The 10,368-nt window shown below is 33.9% G+C and overlaps 1 pseudogene; it reads right to left on the minus strand.

Annotated features, from left to right (window-relative positions):
- Positions 1–3,263: 3,263 nt before the first annotated feature.
- Positions 3,264–6,859, minus strand: LOC134727039 (adenosine deaminase 2-like; annotated as a pseudogene).
- Positions 6,860–10,368: the final 3,509 nt, after the last annotated feature.

The raw sequence follows: 10,368 nt of genomic DNA on the forward strand, positions 1-10,368 counted from the left end.
TTGTATTGTTATATGTATAACCGACTTTAAATAAATCGTGTATGCTTTATGTTATGCTTATGCTTATGCTTATGTCGCAAAATCTTTGGTTACCTTCTTCGAGAAACTTATATATTTTATAGAACTCGTGTTAGATTCTTATATTGAATCCTCTGAGGACTAACATTCAGTCAAAGCAAGGAAAGCCAAGCTTTCCAACCACCCTATAGGTTAGTGCATCTGCTACATGTGTTCCTGCTACACACCATATATACACTCAGTATATACAGTAAATTTAAAAAAAAATCATCATGGCGTTGTTCTAGTTCATCTCATGTAGGTAGGTCTTGAATCATTTAATAATACCTGCATTATGAGATAGGGCGTTCCATTCTCGTATCGTCATTGGGTAAAACGATTCCTTCCGCGCACTTCGGTCCTACAAGATGGTACTTGGTATCTATTAGTGTTTCTGTTTCTGGATAGCCTATCTGGTAGAATCTGAGTATAACTAGTGTCAACTTTCACAATCCTGTTGGCAAGTTTATACATCATTGTATACCTTGATGTCCTCGATCCTTCGGTCTTCGAAGGTTTTCCATTCTATAAAAAAAAATATAGTTGGTTAAGCATGTCACTAACAGATGATGTGTTATGATATATATCTGTTAGTGACATATATAACGGCTCTCCTCTGTACCATTTCCAGTCGGTTTTTGTTGTTTTGTTGACTTGTCTATCCTTTTTAGTAAATGGGGAATATAAGTGTTTACAACACTATATTCCACCTTATATGAAAACTAAAAACTGGAACTTTGGTTCAAATCTGTTGAACAGTGACTTCTATCAACAAATATTGAATGAACTTCGACATGCTCAAAAATCCGACTTTTATTCTGAGATGCATGATTTTTATTTATTAGTTGTTGTTGGCTTTCAGCTCTAGCTTCGTCTTCAGCTGACCTACAATAAAAACCCTTGTCAAAGTGCGCCGTCCAGTTGACTGTACGGGATGAGAAACACAACCACGTCACGTCTAGTCTGGTCTGACGACGCTCTGCATTGTTGACCATGCAAGTTTGTTAAACATATGTGTTATTTTGCTAGTTTTATAGTAGAATGCCAATGCGTTGCCTCTGTACTATTTCAAGATTAATAATAGGATAGAAAATCATGAGCCATCAGCCTTCCATTTCACAGCAATATCAAGGTCCGCTTGTAAATTTGTAAGGTCTTCTTCGGAAGCAGTTTCTCGACATATAAAGGTGTCGTCAGAATAGAGGTTTATTTTCTATCCTGTACTTGTTTTTCTAGACTTGCTGATTTGGTGTAGCCAGTTTCTAATGTTTGGTAAAAGCACATGTTCAGATTGGAGCTTTAAATGATCTAAGTTCTTTTAAGACTACCACTGATGTTATCTGGTCAACTGATTTTGTGCGGATTTAAGATTTGTTGTATTTTATCCACACCTGCTTATCTGATTTTATATCTGTTATTTAAGTGTACTGACTGAACTGTTGGTTTAAGATATCAGTTTTTTTACAGTAGTGTCTGTTGCACAAGTATGCCCTTTTCAGTTATGATATTTTGAAATGATCACATTGAGTGCTTTTAATATACTGAATCATTTATTTGATTTTGTGTTTGAGAATAGGTATTGATTTTGTTTATTAATGTATAATTAGTTTCAACATGATGTCCTTTTTTCTTTGTGTACTGCTTTTAAAATGTTGTAGTTTCTCGTTTTTGGGTCAATTTTGGTTTTCTATCTTTATAGCATTTATTTTTCTTATTCATGAGTTTCCTACTTCTGTTGTTCACTTATGTTAGTCTGTGTTTGTAAGCCAGTAAACCTTTTTTAGAAGATCATTTTTTGTGTTGATCGTATTGTATATATTTCGTATTAGGTGATTTTTATATTACCCCAGTTTGATATAATTTGTGATCAAAGGTTTGCCTTCAATAATCACCAAACCTTCCATATGCATATGCAACACTTTTAACCAGATTTTGACATTTTTCCATAAGCTGTTGGGACTATCTTCTTTTAAATACCTAATTGAGGTATAGAAAAAGTCCTCGCTACAATTGACTAAAAAGAATTATTAACTACATAGTTTAACGATGTGTGATCACTGTTTTTTGTGAAACAGCAAATTTCGCATATTCAGTAGGAAATGGAAATGGTGAATGTGTCAAAGAGACAACAACTCGGCGACCAAGGAGCAGAAACAGCCGTAGGCCACCAATGGGTCTTCACTACAGGCGGGCTTCAGCTGACCCCTTAACAAAATGTGTACTAGTTCAGTGAAAATGGATGTGACACTTAACTCCAAAACATATAAATGAATAAGATTTAAAAAAAGCATACAAGACACACAAAGACCAGAGGCTTCAGACGGCTTAGAGCAGGTGCAACAATGTGGCAGAGTTAAACATGTTTTGTGATATCTCAACCGTCCCATATTCCTCTAGCCAATGTAGAAACCATGATTTTCACTGAACCGAAGCGCTGCGTCTTATAGTTTTAACCTGCTTACTCACAAGGTAAGCAGCCAGTTGGAAGATATTTCAACATACCCGCGCACAATTTTTTTGTTAAATCTGGCTGTGAATCAAACCAACCAAACCTACAATTTTCGCACTCGAGACAACACGCTTCCGTGCAATAAAAGAGACAGCTTAAACTTAATACGAAAATATATTGTTGTTCATTCTGAAATGAAAATGGCTTTTCCTGAAATAGAAACGATCGGATGTGTGAAACACTATTCTCTAGAATTATTTCACCGAGGCGTTATCTGTTTTAGGTTTATTGCAAATTGAGTCAGTTGTTATAGTAAACTGACCGAATCGATTCTGAAGTTTTTTTGATTTAGCTTTTCCAGTGAAAGTTGCAATTCAGTGTATTTCTAACATTGACACAGTAACGCATTTAAATAATACACACAGTTTCTCTGAAATAACTATTGGAAGGCTTATTTAATCTTTTGAATGTCAATACTTGAAGCTGTAAATTCTTTTTGTATTTACTTTATTCAAAGTAAATAAACGTGACGGCTTCATAAGTGAATCAGGATCAGCTTACCCTTTAGGTACAGCTGGGATCATCCTATTTTTTGGGTTGGATTCGCACTTTATAGTTTCCATGTTGTTTTTTCTTTACCTTTTTGTTTGCTTACAGTCACCTTTCATTTATCTCCAACTTTTGAATGTGACATTGAAATCATCCGCCTGTCATCAAATAATAAAAAAAGATGTAGAGAAAACATATATGCTTAAGATTATTTAATCATTAATTTATTTTATCTTAAGTTAAAACCGAAAACAAATGAAATCAAGCGAAATCAAATCGAATATCACTTTTAAATGTTAAAAGGTCGAAGGTTCGGTCATTTTCCAATACCGTGATCTGTAATTGACACATGATGACGTTGTAGATAAGAGAAGGTACAAGTCTTCGACAGGAAAGTATGGCCTCCATCAAGCGAAACGCTAAATGGTACATGGTTAGTAGTTATCCCATTGGTTGTTTGAGGCTGATTAGGAGATTTGCAAATGATTCTGTTGTTGTATACATATCTTCCTGTTGTTGTAATATTACCAAATTGACAAATTATTTTTTGGCATATTGCAACTTGAAAATGTCTTCCAAAAACCTGGATGTTTGTTCCCCCTGTCACGTGACCTTCTTGTGGAAAAATTCTGAAAACTTGTGGCACTGTGTTTTGAAACGATTTCGAACAAGCACTTCCTTTTGTGTTGATGATAAAGTCATTATATAATTTATTCCATTTTTGTATTGCTGCGATTTTTTCAGAACTGGAAAGTGAACTATACTGTAGCGAATTAAGAGCTAGATGTCGGAGATCGGCCAGAGTAAGTCCCCAACTCATAAAAGCCTCATACCAATCGACTGTGAATTCGTCATAGCCGAAAGTACCTGGATCGTCTGAACCTAATATAACAGGTATTCCATACCTAAGATAGGTGATAGCTGGATGATGGCGCTGATCTGCAACGTATCCCAACATTTTGTTGCTAATTGGATTGACCTCTACTGCAATTTTATTCTTTTTAAGTACTTCCATGAGATAGGGATGTTTCACGTATCCTAGTCCGTGACCAACTCTTTTCGCACCAAGAAGGATTGCATCGTCATAAGATTGTCCATTGTCGGGACAGGGTCATCATCACGAAGAGATGTCATAAGATCGTCTGGCCAGTTTGTTTCCCCATCGTGAAAAAAGTAGGGCAACGTTAAGTTCTGAACTGTTATCTTGGAAAAGTCTTCAAGGAAAAACAAAAGAGAATAGCCCCTGTCTTCCTCAGACACGAGATCAAACCCTGACACCAAGTTTGGATATTTTTCATACAATCTCAAGGCCTTTTGTACGTCTTGTCCAACATAATTTATTTTCCCGCCGCGATAGGAGTTTACTATTCTTTTATATCCGATAAAATTGGTATGGCTTTCTTTGAATTTTTTTAATAACTTCCTCGATCATTTTCAATTCTAGCTCTCCGTAATCATTGTCAATAAAGTGTTTTCCATTTTTTGAAGCATATTTTGTATCTCGATCCAGCACATAAAGTTTATTGTAGGCTGACGACTTTGCTTCGAGATATTGCACGTTTTCGTCGATTGCCGCCTGAAGCACTGCATCCATGTATAATTTGGTAAATTTGCATTATTGATAATATGTGAACCTAACACGCTGAATAATGGACCAATTTCTTTCCATCGAAGTCCACTGTCTGTTGGATCATTTATTGCTTTATCGTCAATAATTCCCAGAAAAGTTGAATGCTGAACCAAAATTTCTTTCGTGTAAGTAGAGTTCTCTTTGACTTTAGCCCATCCTGCTGGTGGATTCAAGAAAAAGTCCATATTCCATTGTTTTGGTGGACCCGTCTTTACGTACAGATTGTCATACAAAGGGCTTGCAAAAATTAGATCAAGCATCGTCGACTTACTCACAACATGATCTGTAAATAATCAAACATATTTGGAGATTAATTCTTTACATTCTTTACATATTAGGAGTTTTCATACATATCAGTCGACTGGTACACGACTGTTATTTGGCAAGTTTGACAGTACTTGTATATTCCGAAGGGGTACAAAATATTTTACAGAGGAAATGATATTGGTTAGTTTTATGAATATTTATGCTTTCAGAGAGTACAAATCATATCTCATCAAATATGTGCACTGTTCTGAATATCAAAAGTCTTTACTATATATTTTCTAACGGTACTCATGATATAGAACTATATACACATCTTATTACGTTAATTTCATATAATTTTCAAACAACCCGTGTGTCGAGCACACTATGAACGTTTATGATATTTGTCTCTGTGTGTATATATCTTATGTTAAATATTCAGTTGGATAAGTTCATTACTTACATATTCTTTAAACAGAAAAACCTAACAAAATCGTAATTAATGTAACAAAAGTATGTAGACATAACTTACTATGATGCAAATGCATATTCCCCCCTTTGGGGAATCTTTTGAGAAGCTTGTAAATCTTTGACTGCTTGATATCAGCGATATGAAGTTTCAAAGGTCTAGCAGGCGGAAAGTCACTACGGGTTCTGTTAAACTCTTCCCACTTTAAGTACTCAAGATAGCTGTATACAATTTGTTCATTCTATGAGAAAATATAGATATGCATGAGTGTGCACACTAATATAAGTACTATCAAAACTATAAGTGAGGCTTATGTTATGAATTTGAGGTATGTGGATAAGGCAATTCTTAATCGACGAAGTGTAGACCAATATACGGTTATGTTTCAAAGCAATAGACTACTTTCGAGTTCATCCGTCACCGGAAAAAACTCGTCAATTATACGCGCCTTTATCACCGTCATTTGTGCGTTTAGGGGCGTCGTCACTTCCTTCCAATGTAGAGCGAGTGGTTGGAAAACTATAATTCTATTTTGTACGAATTATTCGTCAAATTGAATTCTCAAAATTGACAATCAACACTGCTGTCATGAGGGAATTGTCAGTAAGTACCTACAAAGCAACCATTATTTCTAGTTTATCCTGCACAAAGACGATCACAAAGACGCTTGATGAACGTAAATAGTGCAGGGATACAGGCGACCCCCTCTATCTGGTAAATGACGTCATAAAGGCGTGCATAATTGACGAGTTTTTGCCGGTGACGGATGAACTCGAAAGTTGTCTATTGGATTGGTAAATTATGAAAATCAACATATGATTGGTCAAAATAATTTTCTCTCTGTATCCTCTACCAGGACCAAGATATTGCACAGAGAAGAGCTCAGGCTGAAACCCTTTCAATGACGTGTGTCCAAAATATTATTAAGCGATGTATTTCTGCAAGTGGTTATATTGCCATAAGAATTACTGCCAAAATGAGACCTTAAACTTTCACTGTTATTAATTTTAGAGCTTGCTTTTTTTCCGTATATCTTTTATTTTTAAACATAAGACTGATTATATTGGGTTCCTCTGTCATTGGCGTATATCCAACATCTATGATTAAATGCCCGGTATCACATTGAATTGCTAAGAACAATCATTCACGCCTTGCTAACACATAAAACTGTTGATAACCGTAAATACCAGTAAACTAAAAAAAAAAAATTTTTTTTGAGAGTATAGATAGTGCCAATTCCCGTTGTTATCATTCTTATAACTTGTGTATATGTATTCTTATAGACATACTACTAACCTCGTCATACACTTGCTGATATCCTGCCAAAGTATGTTCTTCGTCCTGCAAAGCTTGTCGCTGTAGTGAGTAGTTATACTCAAACGAACCAAACGAATCATCATTTGCAAGCATGGCGCTTACCATATATAGTAATATGAATGTCAATCTTTTATTGATCATGATAAAGTCCGATATTTGGATACTAGTATCTTCTTTTGCTGAAAAAAAAGTGTTCATCAATATCGTAGATAATCAAGGAAACTAATATAATTATATGAGCCTTGTTATTAATAAAACAAATCCAGATATTTTTATCCATATTCATTAGTGGATATGGTTAATTTAACTACACCCTCAAACAGATATGAGACAATATCTGAAAAAGTCGATTTTCCATGTCCCCCACTTCACCGGCAATTATTTTTTTATTCAACCATCTTTTTTGAAAATTTCAAGTTTCAGTATGAACAAAATTATATAATGCACCAACTCTTGCCAATTAAACACTCATTCTTATATTTCTTCCAATAAAATATTGTAATTTAAATGTTCAACCCCCCCTAAAATCATGTTGTCCTTTGTGTTTTTTTGAAAACTAAATCATTCAAATAATATCCAAATTAAACAGGCGTCCGATTCTCACATATATGATAAATTATATAATAAACTTGCCCTTAATTTGTCTTTTTATATTATAACTATAGCATGTAATAAAATTTTGCAAATTTTAAGACAAAAAAAATTTGTCCCCAGAGGTGATTTCCCTCCTGTTACCACATGTTTTTTTTTTACCTGTGGAAACGTTTATAAGACTTAGAATTTATATTTTCCCATTATGTATTGTGAAGAGCATCATTTCCTGAATGCATTAGTACAAAGAAATAGTTGGAAAGGCAGCCCATCCAAAGTAAGAATTTATAGAAAAATACTTATTGGTGTTCTATCCTGTCATAGCCTTTTCTTCCACTTTCTGAGAATATTTTTAATTGTGCACCACAATATTAAGTGTGTTTTTATATCATCTTTTTAAAAGTTATAGGACACAGGAAATACACTTACATTTAATGTGATAAAAAGGACAAAAACTATCGCGTAATTCCTTTCTGTTACGTTCTGTCATGTTACCTGATAAAAAGTAACAGCATAACCATCATTAGTAACAGGAAGGATGTTCAAGACATTTTCACTGAAGAATCGAAGAGTTAATCTACTATATGTCAACCATTTCATTTAATATAAGTTATCACCACCATATCAAATAAATTTCAAATAATATACAGTATATTGAATAACAAAATAGTAGTGTTGTCAAATCGTACACTTTTGCGTAACCGGTTACTCGGATAATCGTTCGACCGATTAACCGGTTAACCGGTAGTTTAAGTTGTCGTTTGAAAGCCTTATCAATAGTACCCTACATGTACAAATAGTTATAAGATGTGGTATGAGTGTCAATTTGACAACCTTTTCATCCAAGTCATAATATAATGATTAAAGAATTGAAGTTTGTCCTTTTAATAAGGCTTGTCTGTGAGGATTCCTGGAGAAATTTGGCTTTTAATAAACAAATACACCGTATCAACTATAGCATTTGTACCAACTTCAGATATAAAAAAAACCATCTTGATCTCGTACAATTGAATTTGTCTGAAACCGATCATTGTTTAATTTTCTGTTTCTTTACTTTGTTTGCTTGTTTCTTTAAGCATGTTACTGTTACTATCACGTATACATTGAGAACATTCACATTGGTTTGTATTTCACAACTTTTGAGTTAGCATTTCGTTTGAGTTATCATTTCGTTTAATTGCACTCCGGAAGTTACACATTTAGATGTTAGTTTACACAATATAAGATCAAAAACAAAATAATGAACTAATTAGTAAAATTTAATCGCATTTCTGATTTAAAGTTATTGTTAAACAAACATGCTTACCAATCATGTTTCTTTAAGGTCCTACCCCGAGCTCTAATTAATTTTTTGTATTTAGGATCAACAATAGCAATCAATGAACTGGACAAATTAAAAACCACAACGAAATTTTTAAATAAAATATAACTTTTTAATGATTTCCATGCAAAGTTATATGAAAACTATCAAAATTGAAAAAAGTCCGGTTAACCGGTTAGCGTTTTTGGTATTTGGTATTCGGTCGTTCGACCGGTTAACCGGTTAACCGGTTAACCGTTGACAACACTACAAAATAGGTTTTTTGCTTTTGATAACAGCAGAGAACATTGTGCAATTTAAGTATAGTAGATAGTAACAGAAAGGAATTAAGTTTATAATTTTTCATTACCTAGGCAGATTTTTCATCTTGCAAATACAGTTTCGAAGTATAAATGATATTGTTTGCTGTTATCTTCCAATTGTGACCAATCTAAAATGATGTATTTTTCTTAAACTTTTAAATAAAGCAGAAAAATCCTTTCTGTTACCAACTTTGTCCTGTTACCGTTGTCCTGTTACTCAAGATTCTTTCATGTTACCGACATACCGAACTATATTTAAGTATATTTCTAAACCTTTTGTATTGCAAATGTTAAAATCAATAATTGGCATTTGATAAACTATTGCAGGATATACTAGCAAACCACAAATAACGTCTTAAACTTATTCCTTATTCCCATTAGAAACTTTTTAAAATTGATTCCCTTTGGTAACAGGAAAGAACTGGATTTTTGTTGTACCATTTTTAAAATTGCCATTGTTTCCTTATTAAATAATTGTTTGAATTACAGACAACAGTTCCTAGATCCCAAATGTGTGTTCTTCGATTTGTGCTATTAAAATACCGGGTTTAAAGACATTTTGTTTTGTTTTTTCTTATAGCCAAAAAATCGACTTTTTCAGATATTGTCTCATATATCAGATGTGATGTCACATGCAATGACCTCATATATTAGAGGCAACAGTGGTTGAACGTTAGCAACATGACAGTTTCCACATGTGGGTAGCATCTGCTTTCCTTTCCGAAACACATGATATCACCCCGATAATTGGCGATGTTCGTGTTGCCTTGAGCTAATCTTTAATTTTGTTGATTGGTATTGGTGTTTTCGTCATTTGTCTTGTTTCTTCCACGAAATATGAATTTTGTCGCCCCCTTTGGTATCTTCCAACTGTTTCCAACTGTTTTTATCGATGCTCAAATCTCTTAGATTTATTATGAATATATCATTTAACATAGAATGCAACTCTAAAGAAATCCCATGAACTGAAAAAGGCGCAATACTGAGCTGGTCGACACAATAAGTGTTATCTCTTCTATATATATTAATATATTAAAAATATGTCGAAATTGTTATATTTGACACAAAAGGGACAGTTTATTCATACTTTTGATACTCATCATAGAATTGTAATGAAGTCGGCAGTATTTAAAGACAATTAAGTTGTGAAATCTGGGTCACCGAATTCGTATCAAATACTAGACCATTATCTACCTAAGTCTACCTAAGTCTACCTAAGTGTTTCCAAACGCAGGAGATCAGTTTGCCCCTCTATATTTGGCTCTGGTTCATCGTCACTAACTACACTTGTGCTACTTCCGGTGTTATAGGTGTATATCAAAGAATTTTATCAGTTACTAAATGCTAGCCCAAATGCACAGTCATCATACCAGCTGATTCACATTGTAAGTATATATAATTTGCAAGATCAACTGTAGAAAGTCAATAAAAAAGACC

Source organism: Mytilus trossulus, chromosome 7 (assembly GCF_036588685.1).
Source record: "Mytilus trossulus isolate FHL-02 chromosome 7, PNRI_Mtr1.1.1.hap1, whole genome shotgun sequence".
In the NCBI taxonomy this organism is placed as follows: domain Eukaryota; kingdom Metazoa; phylum Mollusca; class Bivalvia; order Mytilida; family Mytilidae; genus Mytilus; species Mytilus trossulus.